The 26470-nt window shown below is 55.5% G+C and overlaps 1 protein-coding gene across 1 annotated transcript in view; it reads right to left on the reverse strand.

The window, feature by feature from the left end:
- LOC144113424 (fibroblast growth factor 17-like) overlaps positions 1-26470 on the reverse strand; it is an 87807-nt gene that overhangs the window by 60601 nt on the left and 736 nt on the right. The window lies entirely within an intron of this gene.

The following is a 26470-nucleotide window of genomic DNA, read 5'->3' on the forward strand; positions in this document are numbered from 1 at the left end:
AGTCAAAACAGGAAAAAAAAAAAAAAACGGACGATTAGGAGGAGGCTCAAGTTGCAACGACAGAAGATGAAGGAATAAGCTAGCGCGTCGCACGCAAACCATAACAAATTTATGTCCGGCAGATAGCAGTTTTGCGGGCTTATCATAGTCTGTTAGAACAAATGAACGGACGTCGACTCGCAAGCCAGAAGGAAATTTTTCAGTGCAATATGAAAGATAGAATTGTCGGTTGCAAAGAAGAGCGCTGTCGCCCGTAAGAACCTAAAAGTACTCGATCGATTCTCTGCAGTGGAAATTAAGGCAGAAAGCTGTGGGGCTGGACGTAGCCGTGCTGATAGGTGGTCAACTTTTGATCGATCCCGGCCAGCATTGCAAACAAACACCTGCATACTGCTTCGCCAGCACTGCGCCAGCAAAAAGCGAATTTTTTTTTTCTTTAAAAATACCACGCACCAGCTAGCCCGAACTGATGTTTTGCAGAAGCAACATCGAAGTCTTTCCGACATGGATTACTACGCTTCGCGTCTATTGCCGGGCTGCTACGACTTTTAAAAAAGAAATGAGACGAAAAATATACTTTATTTTTCAAGTAAACAAATGATAATAGAGAATATCTGTCTCTGACTCCCCATATCTAAGGAAACAGCAAGGATTTGCAAACCTCACGCACAGACATTTTTAGCATACCGGAGACGTATACCGGGGGCGGGGGGGGGGGGGGGGGGGGGGGGGACTGCGCATGCGCAGTAGTGTCGTGCGTACTCGAACGTGAACAGGTGAAGATAGCAAAAATAATGACTATAACGTCGAAGATCGCTTCCAAGGAAGACTACGCAAAGAATGACAAAGTTCGTCGAACTCGTTGCTAAAGGAATTTCGTAGCATCCTGAGCGAGGACAAATTACAAACGAAAAAAAAATCCGAGCACAGTTTTCAGGTTTACGACTGTCCTGCAAGACACATCTTGGTTCCACAGCGTTCGCTCACCCACGTTCTTCGGCGGTCGTTTCGCAGTGTATAATGCTGACAACGAGATCATACAGCACGGTGTGATTGACATTGTGACAGACGCATTAATCAGTAGCCTTGCCTAGCACTCCGAACATATATATGTAGCATTTGCGGCCTTTGCGTGCAAAGCGCAATTTTCTCGCCCATTTTCCCAAACTTTTTTCGTTTGCTCCAACATTGCCGGTGCACACTAGTTTGCACCCCCGCCCTTCCTTCCCCGGTGACGCCGCGGTGGCTGAGTGGTTACGGCGCTTGGCTGCTGGCCCTAAAGACGCGGGTTCGATCCCGGCCGCGGCGGTCGAATTCCGATGGAGGCGAAATTCTAGATGCCCGTATACTGTGCGTTGTCAGTGCACGCTAAAGAACCCCAGGTGGTCTAAATTTCCGGAGCCCATCACTACGGCGTCTCTCATAGCCTGAGTCGCTTTGGGACGTTAAACACCCATACACCATTAACCAAACCATAGTCCCCCCCCCCCCCCCCCCGCCATTTTTTCTCTGCTCCTGTAACGTACGAAGCGGAAACTATTATCATTCGCACTGTTCCGGTAGCCAGGCTCGCTGAATCTCTCTGAATGTCAGCAATTATGACCGCCATCCGAGCAGCCAATCTGGCGACCGCCAAGATGAGGGGAAGCGGAGGAGCACTGCTGATAGCAGCTAGCCGTCCTGACGCATTCACCGGCGTTTTCACTTGGCAGCGACGGATCGCTTTCAACCAACGGGCGCGTGAAAATGTGCCGCTCTTTTTTCAAAAGCCTGGCCGTGCATAGCAGTCGGGGCAGCAGACGAAGAGAGCGAGGTTCTCCGCGGTGCCGCCGAGCGGCCGTCTCTTTGAACGATGCACGCGGCGGCGTGACTGGCTCTGCCGCGGGGTCCTCTTCTCGCGTTCCGGTGCGAGGCGCTGCCAAGGACCGGCGCCTCCCACACAGCAGCGGTGGCACGGCGTCAGGGTCGAAACTGATGCCTGGGCGAATTTTCAAGAAGCTTTGCGTCAACGCCTCTTCCTCCCCCCTGGAGGACCGCAATCTGCTTTGTGCAGCGCTGCGGGGCAGCTGTGAGGCACCGATTGATTGGCTACGGGGGGCCCCTTGGAGACTGCCGCTTGCGGTGTTGAAAGTAGAGCGAGATAAGCGGCGCGGCCTTATCGAGGAACTGCGCGACCCCGGCAGCACGCGAGCATGGCAGCCTCGCGGGCTTCGCAAGAAGGACGGACAGTGTTGTGCAGCGGCGGAAACTGCATGCGCGCACATTTATGTGCCGCACTGCATTCCCCGCAAGACGTTCCAAGGACGCTGTCCGCACCGCTGACACGAGCTTTGGACATTGCACTGCATTAGAGACAGTACTGAAAATGCAAAGGAACACACGGGCAAGACGTCCACAATGCAAAGCATTTCCAAAGGAAGGACTATCAGGCATTCTGCTACAGCGTGTTAGTGTAGTAACCCCAATTTAATTTTTTTTCGTCTCCCGCGCAGATGCTGCACACGTTGCTCGCAGGACACTGTATGAGCTGTGTAAATGAAGCGGCGTGCAGTGCTTGCACGGGGACCTTTGACAGGAAACAAATCCCCAAGAGCAGACTAAAAGGGGAATGCCCTCAGCTTGCACTTTTCACGCTAGTCGCATTTACCGGCAGCTGCACTCGACTCGTGCACAAAGTTCGCACCGAGCCTCGGCTGGAACGCGCTCGACGTCGACTTTCGCAAGCAAAAGACGACAGGTTAACGGAATCTCACGGAGCCAGAGCAACGCTGTGGGCGGGGCTGCGGATTAATTTAGACCCACGGGGTTCTTCTACCAACACCTGCGGTTCTTTGAACTCATATTTTCTAGCGCTTAGTGAACACAAGCGACAAGAACACAAATACACAGGACGTACGCTAGTCTTCAACTGTCGTTTAATCGAAAAAAACATTCAATATAAGACATCTCAAATGCTGAGATTCACACACGCGCAGTACCCTGTACCCTGCACACCAATCTTGCATGAAACAAGCATTCTAGGAACACTAAAAACGCAATCGGAACGGGAAATTTTCGAAGCTATGTGCATTGATAAAGAAGGTTGAAAATGTGTCAGCACCCCATCCGTTTATCTATCAAAAAAAAAAAAGAATTGTTGTTCTTGAAACGTGGCGTTGCTACTGCGCGTGTGTGAATCTCGGCATTTGAGATGTCTTATATTGAATGTTTTTTCGATTAAACGACAGTTGAAGACTAGCGTACGTCCTGTGTATTTGTGTTCTTGTCCCTTGTGTTCACTAAGCGCTAGAAAATATGAGTTCAAACAATATCCAACTAGCCCAAGTTTCTGCCTTACTGTGGCTCTTCAGTCCCCGTGATGCACTCCCGTTTTCTGCATTTCGCTTCTCTCGAAATGCGGCTCGCTCCGGGCAGCCGAACGACCACATTCCGCCTTGAACTATGCACGCAAACGACGCGTATCGGCCGCAGACGTCAGCGAGATTCGCAACAATACCTGCCTGCGTGCAAAGCTCGCCTCCGCACGCGTACAAGCAAGTCAGCGCGGCGAGGGAGCGCAAACTGCCCACCAGCGGAGCCGGGCTCTCCGGCGTCCGAGCGAAGAAATTCGAGCGAGGAAAAGTCGGGCCATGGGAGGCGGTGCCCGATGCGGCGAGTGAAAGTGTACCGCGCTTAGCATGCGGCGGCGGACGCCCGCGACCATAAAATGGCGCTCTCGTAACGGGAATTGGGGAGGGGACCAACTCGTGTTTCTCCTGCATACTCGCCCCGGCGAAGGAGAGAGAAACAGTTGTGAAATGACTTTCGGGCAGGGCTGACTGCCTGCCACGGTGATCGCCGCTGTGTTGAACGCGCGCGCGATCGTTCGCCTGTTCGGCCGACAGGAACATGAAGTCTTTTTAGCGCTGATCGGAGGCCCCCAGCAAAACCACCGCTTAGCGCGCTCTCCTGATTTGGAAGTATAATCGGCGCGCTCGACGTTTCGGAGTCCCCCGGCTCGCGCGCCCAGCAGCCGCCGATCCGGCGCACGTGTCATGACGCCTGCGTCTTAGCGCGCAGTGGTCTCTTCGCGCGCGGCGGGTCACATGCATTATACATGCACGGAACTCGACGAAATTTTGCCCCGTGCGCGCGCCATGCTCGAGGCGTGATGAGGACATTATACACATCTGGAGCGTCACCGCGTCAACGCCCCGGAGCTTTCTTTTGGGCGAAAGGCGAGGGCGGAAAAAAACCGAGCTTAGAAATCGCCGCACCTCCGCCCACCACTTTTCCCTCCCGCTTGATTGACAAATCAATAGTGCCCAGCCGCGAACCTTGGGCACGTGGCCGCGAGTGAGCGCAGCAGCCGAGAAGACGCCCGAAGAAAACAAAGCGTCGGAGTCGCCGGTATGCAGCCTCCGACGCTGCTCCTGGAAGGCCGCCGCTCTTGTACCGATGCCGGGAGCATGCAAATGCTGTTTATGACCAGCCAGCACTTCCCGCTTACTGCCTGATTTTTTTCGCCCTTCTGCCTGCAGCACAGGACTGCTCCAAGAGACTCGGCGCAGGGTCCTCCTGTAGCCGACTGTCATTCGCAGGAACAAGTTCACCTTTAGAGTTCCCCGTGCACAATTTGTGCATCGTTAAACGCACAGGAGTCATTACTGAAAACAAGTGCCTTCGATTTCGTCAGTCGCGTTCGCTCCGTGTACAGAGTTCGCTATTCGCCCACCGAATAGAAAAGAGGCAGCAAAAAGGACCGCGGCGGGTCCCGCGTCAGACGCCGCAGGGCGGGGTTCAGGCGCCGCAGGCACAGGACGGCGGAGCCTGGGCTTCCGGTTCGGCGCCCCAGAGTCTGGCCGTCGTCCGGGGAAGAAACTCGTTTCACGCCGCGCGCGGTTCCTCGAGGTTCTCGGCCCGGCATTCTCTGCTGGGGCATAAAGACGGCAAAAAGGAGGCCCAAGACATCTTTATTGGCCCGTAGTGCGCCCTCGCCCCGGCCTCTCCCGCACCTGTCCTTGAAGTGTCCGCCGCAGGAATTTATAGGCATGCCGGCTCGAGGCAGGTTCCTGAGCCGGGGTCCCTCGTCTGCCGCGCCTCGTTACACGGGCGGCGCTGCGGAGGCGCACCAGTCGCCGACATTGTTCCTATTCTGGCAAACACTCGGCTGTCGCCCCCCCCCCCCCCCCCCCCCCTTCGGAAGAAGCGGGGGGCTTTTCTTCGGCTGCGACAATGCGCCCGCTGTCCTCGGGGCGACTTCTTGCCGCCCCTCCTCCCGCCTTCGCCGCCCACCTCCGCTCGTTCGGCGGCAGACTCCGGCGTCTGCAAGAAGCGCGCTCTGCTGGCGGCGGGGGTGGCCCGCTGTCCGACAAGCGCCGAACGAAGCGAAACGGATGCCGGTCACTGCGCGAAGCGAGGAAGCGCTCCCATCGGGACGAGTCTTTCACCTCCGAGAGAGTCCCGCTAAAGGTTCCCGCGCAGATGAACCTGTTTGACGCCCTCGGACGCGAGCGTGCCAACGCAGCGACCACTCTGCGCGGCGGGGGAAATGCCGGGGGAAGAAGGCTTTCGCGGGCGTCCCCAAACGGCCGGCGCTTGAGCCAAGGCCTCCCGGCTGTAACGAGCGCCGCGGGGAAGCCGCGCTTTATTGAGATGGTCCGGTCACGGGGGCAGATAGCGCGCGCTTTGAGTGCAACGGGGCAGTTAAAAGCGGCCGAAGAGATCGAAGGGGCCGCGCCGCAGGTGTACACCAGCCACCGGTGAAACAAACAAACAAACAAAAAAAGAAAAACCGGCACGAGGTCCCGGGTGGCAAAACGGTAGCCGCCAAGCACCGAGAGTATCCTGGAAGTGGCGGGAGAATATAAACCTGGCCCCGCTCAACGAACGCCCTCCTTTAATGAGCCATCGAAGAAGTAGTGGAGCGTCTGACGGCGTGTGTGGTCATCGGCTCACGGTGATAGCGGCGAAGCCCTCCTTCCCGGCTTTCCTCCAAGCTGGCGTGCGCAGCTGGCCACTCTTGGACCATTCTTATCCTGAGGTGACATCGCAGAAAAAAAGGGGCAAGAAGAGGGCCGTAAACAGCGGAACGAAGGAAGCGCCGCCTCTCGGTGCGTGGTCTACAGGTGGACGACGACAGGTCGTTGCGGAAGGAAAAGAGAAACTGGGGGAGGGAAGAAAAGCAAAGAAATGCCGGACCTGTCCAAGTGCATAAGCGAAATGTCCATATATATATATATATATATATATATATATATATATATATATATATATATATATATATATATATATATATATATATATATATATATATATATATATATATATATATATATATATATATATATATATAGAGAGGCTGCGGTGTAATAATAATAAACTGCAGAGCTGAAAGTAGGCACACTTCTTCCTATCTTCATATAGAACACGAGCGTGGGCACAAAGTCTTCGGAACGTCACACCTATTGAGAAGACGCCAGGCGCATTATACTTGCTTCAGATGCTGTCCGTCGTTGACGAAAGGCAGTCATGATACGCGTACGATCGTTTGCAAACATGAACAGCAAGGGAACTTTTATAGCACTTTATTTTTCGTTTCTCGCAAGAGTAAACACAAAGTGTGACTTTCCGGAAATGCGATAGCGCAGGCAGAAAGGAAACAAGTGTTTACAAGATGTATGTGTAAGCAACAAATGACTCCTAGAACACTGTCGACTTACGACAAGCTTACATCTTAAGGGTGGGTATATCGCAGCGAAACAAGTCACAAAAAAAACTAATATCTAGACGGCGTTTGACGCAGCATTAATTTGGAGCAAGCGGAGTTCGAAAAATGAGGGCGAAAATACAGAAAACGAAGCAAATGATGCATTGTAGAGTAGGCGGCTGTGATTTAGTACAGGTTCTCTGTTCTTAATTCGATCTATACTTTAAGGATCTATGCAGCGTCTAAACACCTGTTCCTCGGACTGTTGCGAGCAGGTGCAGAGAGCTCGTGCCACCACTTGTACAATACTCGGGCCAGTTGCGCTCAACACTCCAGCGAGCAATATGGCGAGGCCCAGAGAGCGCCCATTTGAAAGGTACACAGGCGTTCACGGGGCGTGCGACCGCTTTCTGGCGGGCGTATGCATACCAACTTATATATATAGCCCAACTCGTGGTTGCACTGCAACAAACTACAGCTCCCATTTGCGCGACTACCCTATGCGCCTTCGGTGCGCCCGAAGACAATACACAAATGCCGGGGTTCAATTACAGGGTTGAAGGTCTCACGTTTGTTGCGGAAACGTGTTAGCCGGCACAGCGATCGGGTCACGCAAGCAGCGAGAAACGGTCGTTGCGCTTCGAGAGAGCACGCACCGATCGAAGCGAACACGTGCAGCAGTCCCCCTTGCCAGTGAGCACATTCCTTCCTCAGTCGTGACGGCCGTGTTCATGTTCTTATTGCCAGTATGTGTATATATATCACAGCGGTGCGCAAGCAGCGATATTGCGGCAGGTGCAGACTTTCCCGTCCTGCCCTGGGGCAGGCCCCAAGTGTGTGACGACAGCAAAATTATCGCCGCGGCGTCATGCCCTATTAAAGCTGCAAGACAATTTTGAGAGAGAGGAACAAGTAAATGGGAAGAGGCGCTATCGCGTTACTCGCCGCCGCCGCTGCTGCTTCCTCCGGCCCAGCGAGCGTGTGGACGACCACTGGAGAGCACTAGCCAGAAGGAAGCATGCGCGGAGAGGTGGGCCCAGAGAGCGGCTTCTCGCGAAGGCGCCAACGCCGCAGAGGGGAAAACACCCCCCCCCCCCCCCCCCCTACCCCCTCCGTAGACAAATGGCCGTATCAGTAATTGTGCTGCCCGGCGGCGCTTATCGGCGACCAGAGAGCCGTTTACGGGGAACTCTAAGTAGAGGTGGCTGAACTGATCCGCAGTATTATACGCGCCTACTCATTTGCGGGCACGGGGAGCTGAAAATGACACCGCGCGAAAACAGGAGCGGAAAGGTGAGAATTGAAGCTGGCTTCCAAGAAGTCCAGGGCACATTTTCACACCTGGGAACCATGAATGGGGCACGGCAGCGCTTCCTGCACGGACGCCCGACACACATTTTTCGGCGTAACGCACGCGAGGTACCACATTAGGCCCCTGCCTTGCGGGAGCTGTGAGAGCCGCGGTTCTTTATGGCATGTCAGCGTCGCTCGTGTCGTGGGGCTATGGATGACACTGCTGAGAGCGGAATCAGCGTGTGGGAAGGTACACCACATTGGTTCGCGTCTTTAGAGTTACACGCTCCATATACACGACGACCGTAGTTGTGAAACCAGGAGCCCGGATGTCAACACGAAAATTATCGCACACGAACCATCCCGAGATGGAATATGGCTGTTAGCCAGGTGTCTACCAGCAACAGCTTCTAGCGGCAGGCGCTGAGGCACCCTAAATGGTGCCGCGCCGCTGCACGTGCTAGCTTAATAATAATAATAATAATAATAATAATAATAATAATAATAATAATAATAATAATAATTGTTTTCTTGGGGGGAAACGAAATGGTGCAGTATCTGTCTCATATATCGTTGGACACCTGAACCGCGGCATAAGGGAAGGGATAAAGGAAGAAAGAGGTGCCGTAGAGGAGGGCTCCGGAATAATTTCGACCACCTGGGGATCTTTAACGTGCACTGACATCGCACAGCACACGGGCGCCTTAGCGTTTTTCCTCCATAAAAACGCAGCCGCCGCGGTCGGGTTCGAACCCGGGAGCTCCGGATCAGTAGCCGAGCGCCCTCACCACTGAGCCACCGCGGCGGGTAACACGTGCTAGCTTCAGAACTCCTTTGGGAAGTGACGAGCAAGTCGAGTGAGCTGGTAACTTGTCCCTCCATAAACATGCGGCCGTTCACTTCCCCCCACAGTATGGGACTTTTCCAGAGAGCCAGATTATTCGGCGGACAAAAACGAAGAATTAAATCTGATTATCTGATAAGCGTGTGCGATTTTAAGCTGGAAGGCGCTGCTAGACGGAGGTGTACCTTTGCCAACAGGGACGTTATAGCAAGAAAGCACTGTTTCTCTACGGCGAACTTAAAAACGAACAGTCAAAGGCAACGGCGGGCAAAAGGGTCCGTGCTCTAGAACGGAGGGCTGTCCCGAGAGGCCAGTGACTAGCATTTCAGCAGCGCAGTGTAAACCGCAGTCGCGCGATGCTTTTTGAATGGCTAGCTGTTGCTACCGATAGCGTTGCTAATGTTTCCTAGCGTCATTCATCACTGTGCAAGTCTCAAGTATACCCACGGGCGCGGATGGACAATAGGATAATGGACAGCGGGATACCTCAGGACCGGTAACCCGAAGTTGCCCGCTCAACAGAGCAGATACCCGAGATACGAAAACCATTAGAAGAGAAAAGGAACGAATGATGTTTTCAGCGCGATTTGAACCCATCTTTCGCACTAACAAAAGACGTGTGATCTTTAGATCACGAGATAAGTTAAGGCAATTCAACTTTCATGACGCTATCCCACTAAGAAAACACTGCGGCCGTATCGTTAAAGGAAACGAAAAAAAAAGGAAATCAACGTTTGAGGCGCTAGGAATACGCAGTGCTAAATTTAGTGGTTTTTGAGGAAAGGAAATGGCGCAGTAACTTCCTCATTTCTCGGTGGACACCTCAGCCACGCCGTGAGGGAAGGGAGGAAGGTGGGAGTGAAAGAAGGTGGTCCCGTAGTGAAGGGTTTTTACCCGCGTATAGTCCGGCTCAGCAGGCGAGCACCTCAACCACTGAGCCACCGCGGCGGGTAAGAAATGCTGCTCAAGAAAGATGAGAAGGAGCACTGGGCGACGAGGACGGATCACAAGAGGCAAGTGCACATGATGCTGTAGCCCTTCGCGAAGACAACTAAATATTCTGCTGATAACCACGCTGAACAAAGGTACGAAGAAGAAATGAAGCTGCAACGCGAATCGGTAAACCACCGCTCCTTGACTCGCACGCGAGAAACACAGCAACGAGCACACACCTCGAGCTAATCTCGAAGCAGCAGTAGTCTCATGCCTGCAGCTGCACAGCGTCTCCAGCAAGTTCCATAGCGCCAATGCGGGAGTTGTTTTTGTTTCGGCCGCCTAACAAGGCGGCCTGACGGCGCTGAGGCGTACTGTCGACAACTGGTGACAACGGCGGGCGCGTGCATGACTCCGCGACTTTCCAGGAACGGCGGCGACGCCCGGGAGGTGGCAGCTGCGGCGGCAGGACCGCGGCCGTAATGAATGGACACCACCCCCGGAGGCCAGGTAGTAGACGAGGAGCGCGGCGGCGCAAAGAAAGGCAGCGACACAGGCTTCGCATGAGAGGGGGGAGGGAAAGGGGGGGGGGGGGGGGCTTAGTGTAGCGCGCGCGCGCCCGGGGGCCCGCGGGGAGGAGAGGGGCGCTTTCTGCGGAAGCATTCCAGGAGCAGGTCGAGAGCCCACCCGCCCTTGTGCCACGTTCCCGTGCGGCCAAAGGCAAACGCTTCGGCTGCCGGCTTGTTTGAGCGGGGTCTTCGTGGGACTCCCTCCGGAGGTCACTTCGGGAGTAGTACCTTTTGGAGACTCCCGCAGGCAGACCGCGGAACAAGGCCAGCGGCTCTCCTCCGAGGTCCGTGTCGGCGTACGGTCTGCCCAGAAGCGAAGTTGTTCCTCTCAGACGCAGGGTCGGTCTGTTGTAGGCCCGCCTCAAGCCTAGTGGCACGGTGTTAATTAAAACGATTGACACGACCGGCGAACAAGCCATCGGCCTAGTCAGCAAACGCACACGAGCAAACAATAGCGCTCCCCTGTTGATTCTGCACTCGCGTCCGTCTCTCGCAACACGGCGACGTCACTCGTCCGGGCTCCAAGCAGCATTCCTTCCCTCTTGCCCGCGTTGTTAGACGCCTATCGGGCCTGCAAGGTTCTGCCTCGCTCGTGTAATCCGTCGTTATGGTTTGTGGCAGCGACTCCCGGGGCCTTTCTGGAATCAGTGTTTGCTGTCTGCGAAAAGCACGGACAAGTTGCTAGCGACTGTGTCGGCGATACACGCCCCCTGTCGAGAATCGACGCTCGAACGCCGCGCACCAGTGGTTGGAATAACGGCTCGGACAATAAATCACGCAGCAGCAAAGGTTTCCGCCCAATCGTTTGCTGCCTTCATCAGCACGCACGTCACCCCACGTTGTTCCAGTTGACACGGTCGTTACTGGGACCTCTCGGGGGCTATAAATAGGCATACACTGACGCCAATGGCCGCCGCCGCCGCCTCCTGAATGCCACGCGACACATTTGCTTACAATGTAGACAGCGCTTTCGTGGACGACTAAGGCAAGAATGCCGCGTAGCGCGCACCTTCCTCCTCGAGGATTCGCGCTTTTGCAGCTGCGATAAGTGAAAACAACCTGGCCACGAAACGAGTTTCGATTAGATAAGCGTTGAAGCAGCCAGCTGCACTTTGCTGCGCGTTGCAGCGGTGAACCGTCGGCACGCTAGGCAGCACGAATCCAAATACTACCGCCAAGTTTAGCGTGCTACTAAGGGACTTGGAGGAAATCTCAAGCGCCCCTGTCAATAATCTCCAGCCATCTTGGCAACAACGGGGTTACCGCTGCACTGGCGACGTAATGTGGTTTTTAAGATATGAAAGAAAAATCTATAAAACAAATTACGGCGAACAAAAATTATGAAAAATGCGAGCTTATGAATGCTTCTCTCAATTTTTTTTTGCTCGCTTAAGATTGAAATTGGAAATGGGCTGCCTTTCCGCTAAGTTATAACGGTACAGCAAGCACAAACTTAATTACCGACTACATTCTCGATTCCTTTAATTACCCGTTTAACTGGAGCAGCGTACGAGCAGAGGCGGAAGTAAGAGCTCCCAACTCTGGACTTGCACAACCGCGGACAAGCGCGCATTTTTCGGCCGAGCAACGTGACGGGGAGGGGGGGGGGGGGCGGGGGGGGCATTGTCACCCTCCCTCACCGGCGGCCTGGGAAAGTGCGGATTAGGGCGAAGGCATGCGCCATGGGAAATTCCCGGCGCGCATGTTCTTCGCCCCTCCGGACAAGAGCCGCCAGGAAGGGAGGAGCACTCTTTCAAGGCGGGGAGAAAGGCAAGCGGTCAGGCCGAACAAAATTAAAGGATCACCGCAAGACGGGCGCACTTTGTAGCGGCAGTGTCGGCCCTGTAGAGTGGGTTTTTGTAGCACCGGCCGGGCCGGAGGGGGACCACCTCGCCGCGGGAGCAGAAAAGGGGACGGCGGGGAGCGGGCGCAGCGGGAGACGTGTCCACTAATGATTCTATTTCTTCGCCGGGACAGACCATGGGCTCAAAGGCACTCGGAAGTGCATTTAGGGCCATAAAGGGCCCCCGCTCGCGGTGAATAAGCGGATCGCGGAGGGGCTGGCCTCCTCTCCCCGCCGGGAGGGGCGGCCATTTGAGTCCGGATTAGGGCCCTGGCTTGTGCCTTATTAACGACTCTTCGCATGCACGCTTCAGGGAACCCGGTGCGGCGCAAGGTGTCCGCCAGAGAGCAGTGACCCCCCCGTGGTCCCCCTCCACGCGCGGCTTGCGCTGCCCGAAAGGCCCCGAGAAGAGGCGCGCTCTCTCGCCGAGACACCACCTTCAGCCGCCGCGGAGGCCGCCGATGCGCCCACGACCTGCGGCATTTCCTTTCCGCTGGAGGGAAGGGCAGCTCGAACGCTGAATGAGCAACGCTCGGTCGAACGAACACACACACGGCAGCCTCGGAGGCACCGCCACCTCTGGCAGAAGGGCGCTGCCCGACGCGCGTTTCTCGGGCCCTCTAATAAACAGGCGACGTGCCAACCCCGTGCAATAACGTTTCAGGGAGGTTACAACCGACGGCGAGAGAAGCGCACCGAAACTTGGGGGGGAAAAAAAGCAATTTTTTTTGTGCGAATTGACTGCGGGCCCGAAACAAAGCGCGCGAGGGCAGCAGCCCCGAACTGGTGGACGCGAGCCAGGCGGGCGAAGTAGGCGTAACAGCAAATAAATGAACGAGAACGGGAATTCCTGGATGGCTCTCTTTGAATCATGCGCCTGTAGGCGTCCCCCAGACGTGACGTCGCATCGGGCACCCATTACTCGAGGAGGCGCGCGGGAGCGCCGTCCGAGCGAAGCGCCCTCGGCCGGCGGCCACGCCTTCCCGCGCGGACGTCCTCCCCCGCTCGTGCCGCCGCGCGCGCCTTTTTTTCCTTCCCTGCAACACGTGGTCGGGCGCCGGAGCGCCACGTGCCTTTGTGCGTTGCGCCTAATTACAGTCATCGGGGCCCGGGCGCCGCGGCCGTCCCTCCAGATCGAACGCTGCACACCACGTGGCCGCGGTAAGGGATGCGCCGTAAACAATGACCCGAGTGACGAGGTATGCGCTCCCATTTCCCGAGTCACCATTCGAGACGAGAGAGCCACGCTCCGTCTCCCCAAAAGCGCCAGGGACGCGGCCAACGAGGAGGGGACTCGCACCACTGGCGATCGGACGCCGAGTCTACTCGTCCAAATTGGTACCTCCTCGCAAACCGCAAATGAAAGAAAGGCGATGTACAGTACTCACGGATTGAAATAGGACATTCGGAGCGCGTGGCCGTCGCTTCATGGAGCGCTGCCTGTAGATGCTCATAGAACCAAGGTGGTGCATTGTGGTATGGCGCGAGGGGGAGAACATCTACAAAGCAGAATTGTTCCTTCCAGTAGCCAACGAGCCAGACTGTGGTTTACCACATGCCTGCGGGGCACTGCAAGGCTTGCGCTCAGAATGTCCTATTTCAATCCGTGAGTACTGTACAACCCTTCCCAATATTTAATAACAGCACGTGCTGTTCGCTGAATGAAACGTGTCAAATGCTTCTGTCGGCTACACTGCTTGCTTATTCGTACTGTAATTTAACGCATGGCGTGGCATTTAATGGTCCCTTTTCTCTAATAACATGTTACTTTCCCGTTTCAGTTAGAAATAATTGAAAATCCGCATCGTCTGCTGCAACAGAAAGGCAAACAATCGGCATATACTGCAATGAGTCTTGCGTCGCATCTAGCCTAAAGGAAGTTCATCGCCACTTTACAGTGGAAGCGAGATGGATCAGAACCAGTGCTGTGCACGCTGTTTGATTTGGATTTTCGTCGCTGCAGAGGATGGATATCTTTAATTTATTCTGTCTGATTCAAGCAAGCACTGCATCCTAAGACGTCATTACAGAATAGGGACAATTAACTGTCACGTCATGAGCTGTATTGCTGCACAAAAAAGCAAGCTGCGTAGCCAATAGAAGCATTTTGCACGTTGCATATAGAGATACAACACGCGCTATTATTAAAAAAAATTGGAAGGGTGTACGTGACGAGGATGTTAAACGTACGAAACTGGAAGAGAAAACCAAAATTCAGGTATTCGCAGCTCTGAAGCCTGCTGATGCTCAGTGCGGAGGAATCTTGCGCAAGATCTTCGACAAGCAAAATAAAGAATATTTGAAATGGAATAATAACGGAGTATTTACTCATTTACATCCACCCAAGCACAGCCATATGGCTGCAAAGGAGACCTGTACAGCTTCCACAGAAACCTCGTCCTGGCCGGTGGTTCGAACCCGGGACCACCGCTTCACCGGAGCAGTCGCTCTACCAACAAAGCTAACCGGGACGGCTAGCATATACGGTAGGGCAAGAGAGAAATGATCAATAACTCGAAGTGGTAACAATGTTGATCAAATGTATAGGGAAATCCCCAAGGTGGAGTAGATTTAGATTAATAGAATAGAGGCAGAATAGAATAATACGGAACAATTGAGTACACTTACACTACGCTGCCTAAGTTCCTAAACTCAGCTAGAGCAAGCGTAAGCGTTGCCATTTTTTTAACCCTTGCCCCTTTTATCCTTTCCCTCAAGGAATGATCCAGGTGTCCACCCACTGCAGACGTACTAATATCGCAAGTTTCCTTACAGCTACTTATAACCACTACACGTCAGTCGCTCACAGAGCGTCCGAGAGGCGTTTCGGAGCACATGGCGGCCTCTTACGGAAGCGCCTTCCGTCCGATGTTTACTTAAAACCCCTTCAGAGGCGCGGACCGAGCGTCTCGGAGGCGTTCGGAGCGCGGAGCCCCCTAGTATCACCGCTCTTCTTGTAACATTTCAATGTCTGTTTGTGGCTTTGTCTTGTGTGTCGAAGCAAGTGAGCGTCGTCTCGCTCAAGGATATAAGAGGATCAATCATGTGTCTTGCGGCCTTGATATCTGTCGTGCAGGATGAGAATGCTGAAGTTTTGGTTCTGCCCGACAGATGGCATGGGATCCGTGCAGCAACGAACCAGTGGGGATTCGTGCAGCAGCAACGCAGACGGCCGATTTGAGGTGCGAGACGGGAACGCAAAAAGCGCGAGATGGAGGCGAGCGGTGCTTTTTTGCATTAAATAAACGAAATAATGGAAATTAACATTCCTTCCAAGTCGTATGTTAAGGAATAAAACGAGCGGAAAGGAGGAAAGTACAGTCAAGGTGTGAGATAAGCTCAGTGACCAGAAGCGTCGGCGAGATGTGCTTTTAAAAGCAACGATGCATGTCTGCGCGCAATTCAGGTATGCCAAGGTCCCGTTTCGAAGCTACCGATGGATGACGCAAAGAGCTGGAAGATTGAACCATACTAGCGCGCGCTCTTTGTGCTCCATTCGGTTGTCGCGCGTTTGTAGTGTATTTTCAACGTCGTAAGACACGACGATCAAATCAAATTACACGATGGGGCGGGGGAGTAAACTTAAACCTGTTTTTAACTGCTCTTTTAAACTCTGCTCTTGGAATCAAATCTCTCTCGTATGGTATCGCGGGGCTCTGACGTCATGGCCGTATGCCTGCTTTGGCACCAGAAGCGGCAATCTGAAGCCGACGGCGCAGCCTATTCGTCGCTCCACCCGTCGTGGCGACAGGCTATTACGGCGCATACGAGGCGGCCAGGTGCGCCGATCGCTTCAGTGACCGAGGCGGAGTATACGTGCCCGTGTATGGTGACACGCCACGCACGCTGCCGCAGCCGGGGCTTTTCCAGCGGGCGCGGCAACAGCACACCGGCGGGTGGCGAGTGACAGCGTCGCGGGTTGAGGCGGCAACGCGAGCCGCGACGGCTGCAGCTCAAGAAGAGCGTTGCCCTTTCGTCGCGGTGGACGCATGCGCCGGTGGCCGGGAAAAACGAAGCCCCTCGGCGCTGAGGAATACGGCGGCCCCCCTTCTTCCGCTACATTCCATTCGAGCCCCGGAGAGCACGCGTTACGCCCCCCCCCCCTTCCCCGCTGGCGCAATCGGCACGGCGCCTCATCAAGCGGCCGAGCATCCACCCGCTTTTGTCTTTCTTTTCGGCACTAAGGTTCGTCGGGAGAGACTCGGGGGATCTCGTTACGCGGCGAAAGCGGATATCCCGCCCGGCCGCGTCTCCCACCTTCGGCGGCGAAAGGCCGAGCCAGCCCCATCTGGGGCCGCGAAAGACCGCCGCGGCTGGCGGCGGGGCAGCCGCCAGACAGCGGCCAGACCAGCATTCCAGCGCGCAGCGGGCGCTTATCGGCTCTGTCAACCCTTTGCGCATAATGCTGCGGCATCCTGCACACAGCACCACAGATAGCCGCCGAGGCCGCGCTCCTCAATGAAAACAACACCGCCAGATGGACGACGCTCGCCCATTGTCTCCGGGATTGGCGCTGCTGGTGAATGGCGCACGCTCCATTTCTAGTTATTGTTTTTGGAGACGGCCTCGACACCCGCGCGGAGCGGTCTCGATAGTCCTAAAAGTGTGCGCAGCCCTAAGACGACTACCCTAAGAAATAAAAGAGTTAGAGGGGTGGGTCTCGCAGCGAGCCACGTTTCAGTGCTCGTGAGTGATCCGAGGCAGCGAATCGCACAGGCGTTGCAGAACTGGAAACGTCCACGTAGTTCACGTAACTCAGCAGCACGAAAAGCACGTGCTCGCATCAATGGACGAGGCGGTAGGGGATGTTGAATACAGAGGCAGCGACGATCCCGAGCGGAACCATGACCGCAGGTTATCTCCCGTGTCCGTGCGCTATCGTCGGCCGTGCACGAACGGTTTGTCTCTTGATGAGCTTATCGGGCCTAGTTGCAGCTGTCATCGTCAATGGCACGCGTTCCGCCGAATGTGGGCGCGCGCGGTGATCGGGAATTGTCGGTCTATCGCGGAGATGGAGGCAAAGGTCGCAGCAACATACCGAGAACGGCCAGACAGAGAAAACAAGAGCGTTTCCGCTCCGGCCAGGCCTCAGTCGCTGATAGCCGTTATGAATGAACCGCAGGAATCCCGTGCGTGCGTAGGCGAGGAGGGGCGCTTCGACATTTCAATGCGACCCGTAGGCACGCAACAACGCGTCTTCGGGAAGCGATTTGCAAGCGTCCAGCGCGGAGGCAAAGCGCACGTTATCATCAACAAAAACAAACAAACAAACAAACACGGGCGAGGTGGGAGGGATAAGCTACTGGCACTCATGAGATGGGCGCGGTGAACAAAGGTGGCACCCTTGGCCAAACATTTATGGTCGCGCTCGCACTGCAGTTGGATGGCGCCGTCGTGTAAGCGCCTTCCGCAAAGCTTTTTCTCCGAGATAAATGGGCATTAGCGGCGCGTTATCCGCGAAGGCATTATATGGACTCCCCGCCCGCCGGTTCTTTTAATTCGAGCGACCACACCCTGTTTGCCACTGCGGCCATCGTTCATAATAAGAGCGGCGGCGCCTGCCTACCGTTACAGGAAGCCCGCTCCGCTGCCGCCCCCCCCCCCCCCCCCCCCCCCCCCCCCCCCCCCCCCCCCCCCCCCCCACGCCCGGGCTTCCCTGGTTCACACTAGTTGCTCCGTGGGAGTGTTCCCGGTAGCGCACAGCGGGAGATATTAAAATAACCGAAGAGAAAACAACAACCCCCTTTCTCCTCCTGTTCTCCTGTACGCGGCGGCGGGGTTGGTGCGCGAGGCGGGCAGGTCGGTGGCTGGAGTGTTTACAGGCATTTTTCGCAGAACGGGACACTGCGCGCATGCCAGCGCGTGAGCCAGCTGGGCCTGGGCACCAGGGGGTCAGGGACTGCCGCCTCAGGAACGAGAGCTTCTGGGCCTCGTTCGAATCGGGCGCGTTTGCGAGCATCGTTGAGGTTAGCAGCGTGTACGACAGGTGAACCGGTTAGCGCTTTCGGCGGTATGCTGATCTGCTTTAGAAATTGCAAGCGTTTGCACGTTGAGCGTTACGTTTCTTGTTGAGATTTTCCGCTTTCGCCAACTGAAAACATTTTCCCAGTCTACTGCGCACTCCTAGTCGGCCATGCCAGTACGAACACGAATGAAGGACGCTTTCAAGGAGTGCTCGCGAGAACAAAGACGTTAGACCGGCAGGCGTGTACCACCTGGGAAAGTAAGCAACTGTTTGGCCGCAACAAATGGCCCAAAGGACACGCCATCATCATTACGCAGTGAGCAGTCGCTAACGGGCGATGTCAGAGTACAACGCCGAAAGCCACGGCACTCACCAGCAGACTTTGTGGGATCACAATTACGCTCATGGTAACGAGTTCTTTTTATCCATTTTTTTTTTGCGTGAATGCAAGGAGTTGCGGTGGTAAATGTTACACGAGCAAACAGAGCTTGCTCTCGGAGTAATGAGCGAAACCTATATAAAGAAACAAAAATAAGATTTAAAAATGTATTCCTGAGAGTTGCTCCGAGACACGGTGTAAGAATGTTCACCGTGCTCCGAGACAATTACTAGACGCACACCCTTTGTCAAAAGTAAGCAGTCCAGGGGAGTTACTTCTAAGCCTTGTCACACAGCATGACCCCCCCCCCCCCCCCCTCTCCTGGGCTTTATGCTTTTGATAAAGTACGTCACGTTGTCCTGTATGTGCCCTTGGCACTAATGAAAGGTTTCCCTGAAAAAAAAAATGATTACTGCCTAGCTCTGTTAGGCCACGGTATACGTAGCGAAAGCGCGGCTACATCTGGTTCGGAAGAGTTAATATATGCAAGGCGCGCATTCGCTACATGCGCCTTTATTCACAGTCAAACCTTCAGCCGTCGTGACGGAGTGGTAGCGTCTCCGCCTCAAACGCCGAAGGCACCGGCTCGATTCCGAGCCTCAACACAGGGTTTTTTTTTTGTTCAGTGAGTGTGCGGGGGGGGGGGGGGGGGGGGGCACGTGGTCTGTCACGCGGTGTGGAGCAGCTGCCGGCGGCGCGGCGCCGTGGCTGGTCACGTGGTTCGTCACGCGGTTGGTCACGTGGTGCGGTTTCCAGAGGATGCGCAGACCGGCGAGGCGGCGGCTCCGGCGCGTCAGCTGTGCGCCGTGTGACGTCACTGCTCCTCGCGCATGCGCAGCACGGCTCTCCAGGAGCCACTCGAAACTGCTCAACCTCGGCCAGTGTAATTTACGCCACGAAAGATTAGCCATTTGGCATTACGAAAGATTGATGTTCATTCAAGCTCCGAGCCGAAGCCCCGTGCCCTCCGTCACTAGAGCAGTGCCCAATGCCTCGAATGAGCCGTGGCGGGAGCAGGGTGGACGCGCTGCAATTCACCGCGGCGATATTGCGCACCATAGAACCCTAAGGCGCGGCCGAATGCTTTCTACGGCCGCTGTCGACTGCCCGCGACTTGCTGAAAAGGCGCGTTGTGGTACCCAAAAGCGGTCAGGGAGTATTTTATCCTGTAACTCTTGACCAAGGGAAGGACCACACAGCGTGCACAGTACAGGTATCATAATCCCCTGGCAACGAGCGCGTCTTCAGGGCAGTATCTCAGCTTACAGCCCTGAACGAACGCAAGAACTGGAGCCCCGCGAGGCTGGAATCATCGCGAAAGCGGACAACGGTTCCCTTTCATAGTCGCAATCTTCGCGACAACGGAACTTGAACACACGTTAGTGAGGCTGTTATGTAATAGCGGAGGCGTTGTAGCGTGGAAGATTAATTGCAGCGACTCGCAAACGAGGTCCTTGTCGCCTTGTCTCGCGTTACAGTTATGCAAAGGCTCTCCTTCCGCGGTCGTCGCTGCAGCAAGGAGGCTTTGTGGCGCGAGCGGCCGGTTTGAGGAGAGAGCTGTCTCCATGGGGCTACAGTGCGAACGAGGAGGGGGTCGTGCAGAGGGGGGCGGACAATCCATACCCGCCCCAGGCCAATTCCCTTAAACGAGCGAACACGTTGCCCGGAGCAGACGGGTGCAAGTTTAGCGGAGGAGGCGCCGCGCCTGACACGTACCAACACTACACGCGACAGGGAAGAAGGGAGCGAAAATAAAAAGGGGGGAGTCAGAGTGGGCTTATTTTCGCCCCGGCTATATAAGTGGGTCACCCTGCCATCGCAGCGTCGCACTCGCAACCCGAGGAAGAGCGGTGAAAGTGGTCTCGCGCCGGAGTCAACGCGTCCGCAACACGCCACGTACATGCGACGCGTGTCTGCGTCACGCAAACGTCCTTTTTTTGCTCATTTTCCGCTGCCCCGGCTCTTTCTCGATGTTAGGCAAATAAACAGCCGCTTGATCCCCCCCCCCCTCTCTCTCTCTCTCTCTTTCCGTCTCTTCAGAGCATAGGACGTTGCAGGCCGGTCAGCTCTTCCGGACCGCAGTTACGGAGCGCGCGTACACGCTAGCGTATTCAGGGCGGATATTTACACAATGCGCCCGAAAGGCCAGTAAGCGACGAGAGAAAGAGCTGTACACCGCGTTTCTCAACAGCTGTCTTTCTAGTATACCCGTGCGCTTCACTCGATCTGCCATTCCTCCTCCGCGTAATGCGCAAGAAGAAGAAAAAAAAAGCCTCGGGAGATAGCATTCAGCTCGAGGCACGCTCCTCGCCGTGTCTAGACGGCGGTTGATACACAGTGGGCATTAGAGAATGCCGACGACGTTTCCGCCACAGATCTCCCTCGCGCGCGCGTTCCTCTCGAGATTGGAGCTCCTCTTTTCTGGAGTCCGGAGAAAAAGACTCTCGTTTGGCAACCGCTCGTCTGCCGTTGCCTCCCGCATATTTAGTGTCCCACTCGCGGAGCTGAATGCACGTATACACACGCGTCCTCGTCTCTGTTTGCAAAGCGAGAATTCGCGGCGTTGTTTCCGGCTACAACGAGCGACGATTCACGCGCCTGCAGGTGTTCGCGAAAATCGCGCCGACTATGCGGCCGCCGTGCGTTCGCTGATGAAAACGCCGGCCCACCGCGGTGGCTAGCTATAGCTGCCTATGGAGTACCGCCGCTGAGCACGGAGTCGCGGGTTCGACTCTGACAAAGAGTTTCCGCAGAAGATACCAAGTGGTTCAAATCAGTTTGGAACCCTTGACTGGCCCCACCGCGGTGGCTCAGTGGTTAGGGCGCTCGACTACTGATCCGGAGTTCCCGGGCTCGAAACCGACCGCGGCGGCTGCGTAGGAAAAACGCTAAGGCGCCCGTGTGCTGTGCGATATCAGTGCACGTTAAAGATCCCCAGGTGGTCGAAATTATTCCGGAGCCCTCCACTACGGCGCCCCTTTCTTCTTTCACTCCCTCCTTTATGCCTTCCCTTACGGCGCGGTTCAGGTGTCCAACGATATATATGAGACAGATACTACGCCATTTCCTTTCCCACAAAACCAATTATTATTATTAACCCTTGACTGCTGCGTTCATCGTAGCCGCCCTTCTCGGTTTTCGCACGTAAAAATGAATGAAGAAAATAGCCTCTGCTCTGTAGAAATATGCCGAGACGAAGTTGACAAAAATTGGAGGGGACCCTCAAGCTCCGCCTTGGGGGTATGACGGGATAGCGTAATGGGTTAATTTCCAAATATGCAGAAGGTTATTCTCTTACATTCACAGATCCCTGGGAGTCCCCATACTGCCGAAACGCGCGGGACTCAAGTTGCAGTCGTCGTTCGTCGGCACATCGTTCTCGACAAACCCGATGCCACGAACGCCAGCATAGCTTCCGCGCCGAACGAACGGGCCGCAAGCTTCGTGGTGAACGCGCCTTGGATGTGCGCTGCGTTGTTCGCCGCTCACCGCGTGACTCCTGCGTCCCCGCACGGCCCCACTGCGCCTGAACTAGACGAGCGGGAGGCCGCTGCCGTCGCGCGCTGTCTGTTAGGACAGTGGCGTACATTGCGAGGAGGAGCAGGGAGAAGTTTTAGTGGGCGCCGCCTGATGGCGCTACGTGCGCGCCAAGCGAAGAGGAAAAGTAGCGGAAACGGACTTTGCTACTCGCTTAACTGCGACTTCTGTAATTTCCATGCTCATAATTACTAATATACACCACAGTACATGTCTCTAAAGCACCCTTCTAAGACAACACCGTATTCACTAGACGCGCCTTTGTTCCTACCAAACCATCGAGCTGGCGTGGTGGAGTGGTTAGAGTGCTTGTCTCGCACTCCGGAGGCCCTGGTTCTTTTCCTCAACTCGGTTTTATTTATTAATGCTTCTGGGATTTTTTCGCTCACGGTCAACGCCGCCGACGACGACACAGGCTTTTCTGCGACACGAGGCCCTTAACGCTATCGCGTTAAAATTTTTTTCCAGTGGCTCTCAATGAGACAGTCTTCCTCGCCATGCTAGTGATAACCGGTCGGCTGAGGATAATTTGTCGGCTATTAACGGCATCATTTTGTCAAGCTCCTTACCGAAGCCTCTCTGGAGACTCTCCGTACCAAGCAACCCCGTCCGACCGGAAGAAATGACAGCTCGTTTTAAATGGGGAGAATCGCGGTGGGCGGCTACCACGCGGTTTCTTTTTTCAACACGACCCTAGTGTGACCCAGTCGCCGACCACGGCGCGCAACAGGGCCGCTGAGGCTCCCACAGGGTCGTCGGGGTGAGCACGGCGGGCCTTGAGCCGCCGGCAAACCCTGTACGGGCCGGGAACAGGCACGACTGTTTGCCCAAGCTGGAGCGCCCGTGAGAGCGCGCCCACGGGTCGCGGCGCATCGGATGGGGGAAACTGTGCTCGCGGGAAACGGTGCTGAGCCCCAAGGCCGTGGGGCCGAGTCCGTGCGCGTTGCGGAGGCGAGCTCGGGCGACGCCCCATGGGTCAACAGCTACTACGCGCCACAAAGGGGTTCCAGAAACAGCCGAGCCCAGGTGCGTCGTGCAGCTTCCGTACGGTCATCGCCAGGCTTCACAACCAGGCGGGAAAACTGCGCCGACGGAGCGCGGAAAATGACGGCAGAAGCCGAGGCTAGCGTCATCTCTTGAATGGGTTTTGATGAGGTAACGTTTCTTTTTCCGGTTGGAGTGGCCTATATGTGCGAGTTTCGCGGTGGCAGGTCACCTTTTGTGTATATCGTCTTCTGAACGAAACTCCACCCAGTCGTGCTACGTCTTTAAGAGTGACGAGCGGCGGAGTCGCACCGCCCTTTCTTGCTGCCCCCTCACCTCTTTCATTCCTCTTCTTCATACTGCCTGCTTTCCTTTATTTCCGCTGCCCCAGCTCAGGTGCCGCCGCCAAAGTGATGGCAGATGACGGGGTGAGCAAAATCTTTTAACCTCCTTTTATTATTTTTTTTCAATAAACACTTACTACTACTACTACCGGCCGGAGTGGCGGAAGGTTAAACATGAGAACTGAGCACCACGCGAGAGCTTCCGCGGGATGCACGTGAAAATATCGCAGCACACTTGGCCCACTTTCTCCAAGTTGTCGGGAGATGGAATGGTTTTCGGCCATGACAGTCGAACGTTTATATCTCTTTGGGCGCTTTTACCGCCGCCTGCAAAGCGAAAGCAGCGTTTCGCATACGAAGGTTCAGAAACTGCGTCGAAATATTGCACGCACAAATCGGCGAGACCGTTGTCTGGTCTCGGCAGAGTTGGTCAGATCAGCACCAGTCTCCGTTTCGAGACGCTCTCGACGTCACCTCCTTTTCATTACGCTCTTTTCGCAACAAGCTCGACCGTTTATCGAAGCCAATGTGGTCTCTTAGCGCACAGTTAGCGAACATTTATTATCGTCTCTAAGCAGCTTCCGCCGCCGACCACCAAGACACGAGTTGACAAGACTGCGCCGCTTGGTCGTGTATTCGTTCTTATCAATACCCTTGCTGTCTAAATGCCGCGCTCTCGACAAGACAGTGAGCAGTACCTCGTCGCCACGGGTTACCGTCCCTTTGCCTCGACAACTACCCACAACACGTCTGGTGCGCATATGAACTCAACACCCGTCGTGGCCAATATCAGGGACATTCGAAGACTGCTGCGAGCAGCCAGTACAGGGCAGTGCTATGGAAGAGAGGCACGTCTTCCGCAAAGATTTCCCAGGACACGGCTGTAAGAGCTCATCTGGAGGTCTCGCTCGCTCAGAGGGCGGAAACGCCACGGGCGACTGACGCACAGCAGCTCTCCCCATCACGGCGGCCGCAAAGGTGCAAACTAAACGGGCAAAAATGCCGCTACCTGTCAGCGCGAGAGGAACCCGCGAGGCAGGTACCAGGCCGAGACGGCGTGGTGGGCCCGCCGACTCCGCGCGCACGATAAGGTACGAACTGGGTGACATAGTGTTGGAACGAGCCCGATGCTTATCGGACTTGGCCGGCCGGTGCATCGGCACAATGCACGCGGGCTCCCAAAGAGCGGGGGATCGGTGATTGAAATGTATCCGCCAGGGGCGCGTAGGACTGGCGGCGCCAGAGAGGCCGCGTCGGCGTCGCACCGTCAAAGGAGCCCCGGGCTCGCCTATAGCGCGACGTTTTACGAGGGACCGCCGGTGGGCGCATCAATGGGCGCGCCACGTGGCCTCAGCGGCGCAGGGAAGAGGAGAAAAGAGAGGAAAACAGAAGAAGGAAAAGTGCTCGTCCCATTTGCCTCAGGAAGGGCAGCCCATTAGTTTAAGCAGCCGATCCGGCGTGACAAGCAGCATTTGGGCCGCGCAGTCCGCTAGACAATCTGCAAGCATGTCACATCCATCCTAATACATGCGTCGGGATTTTTCCCCGCTGTAGCAGCTGCTGTGGGGGCCGTCCATAACTCAGCTGCTGAGCCTTCTCGGCATCCCGGCTGCCAGGCGCGCCTCGTTTTTATGCTCAACTCTCGTCGCAGCTAATGATGGCATCACGGCCCGGCACCGTCGACCAGCGCGCGGGGGCCCAGTTATTTCTCGCCCCAGCGGCAGCGGGTCGTGATTTGTTTCCGCGTGTTCTGCGAAACCGCGTTGATTGGAACGCCCAGCCGTGAGAGCTCTGCATCCCCCTCGAGTCGCGTCTTATCGCGCACGCGCAAAGATTAGCGCGGAATGCGAGAATAGCGCCCGGAAACCGTAAATACCTGCTCCCGACGCCGATGTAAATAGACGCCCAATTGCGGTCCACAGGAACGGCAGCCGCCATTGCGCAACGATAAGTGAAGAAGAAAAAAATGAGCAGAGAAGAAAAAAAAAACAGGACGAAAGGGCAGTCTCGGAAGATAACCCCAAGAAGCAAATGTCGCAGCTCTTGAGATTGGCTCGATACAGGGCGTGAGCCCCGCGCTTTCTGGCTCGGGCCGCCAGCAACGACGCCGTTCCCCGCAGCCTCTTTCGCCCGAACACTCGAGGAGGCTGCAGAGCGACGGTCTACCGACCTCTCCACGAAGCCTCTACAGCAACTTCCGAGCCTGCACCGTGACTCTGGCGGCGTTTGTATTGCGTGAAACGATGAGGCAAAATGGTCACCAGTCCCTTCTGTGCCGTGCACAGGTTCGTTAGCTCACTTGCGACGTTTGCGCCTTGCACTGTTTAGCAAAGCCCGACGCGTTGCCCCGCGGTCGGAGCCCTTTCTGCGCAAGAAACGGCGCAAACAGCCGCGGCGGCGGCGAGCTCGCCACAACAGGGGAGCTGCCTCCCCCCGTCCCATTCCAGGCGGCAGCTGCGGAAGAGGCCTGTACGTAATCTTCCAATTGAAATCTGGCAGCTAGCCCGACTGTCGCACGGAAGCCGCTCGCAGCCGGCGTACGCACGCGAGGCAAGGGAGGCAAGTTTGATTTGTGCGACGAGCCGTGACAGCGTACGGCATTGGGCTCCAATGTTCCGTATATGGAGAGAGGCACGTTCCTGAACACGCACGCACGCACGCACGCGGTGGGAAGCAATAATTCCGCGCCGCTCCACGCGCACGGCAAACACCCTTGTCAATATTAGCGCGAATCAATAAGGCTGGCGAAAGAAGAAAGAATACTGCGGGGGAAAGGGAGAGGCGGCAAGAAGAAGCGAGGGTGACCGCGAGAAGGGCATCTCTCAGAATTTCTGAGAAAAAAAAAAGACAAGGAACTTTTCTGCTGCTGCAGAGCACGAAAAAATCATCCGAACAAAACAGCGTTTTCGGCGCTCTACATTGTTTTGAGGTGTACTAAACAAAAGTACAGGTGAGAGCGTGAAGGAAACCTGCGCAGATCATGAAAAATAAAACAGCATTACCGACATTTCAATATTTTTGACAACTGAAAACACGTGGCAGTTTCTTTCACCACACACACGCGCACACATACACACGTGCACGCGCACAC

The sequence above is a fragment of the Amblyomma americanum genome, chromosome 1, assembly GCF_052857255.1.
Source record: "Amblyomma americanum isolate KBUSLIRL-KWMA chromosome 1, ASM5285725v1, whole genome shotgun sequence".
In the NCBI taxonomy this organism is placed as follows: domain Eukaryota; kingdom Metazoa; phylum Arthropoda; class Arachnida; order Ixodida; family Ixodidae; genus Amblyomma; species Amblyomma americanum.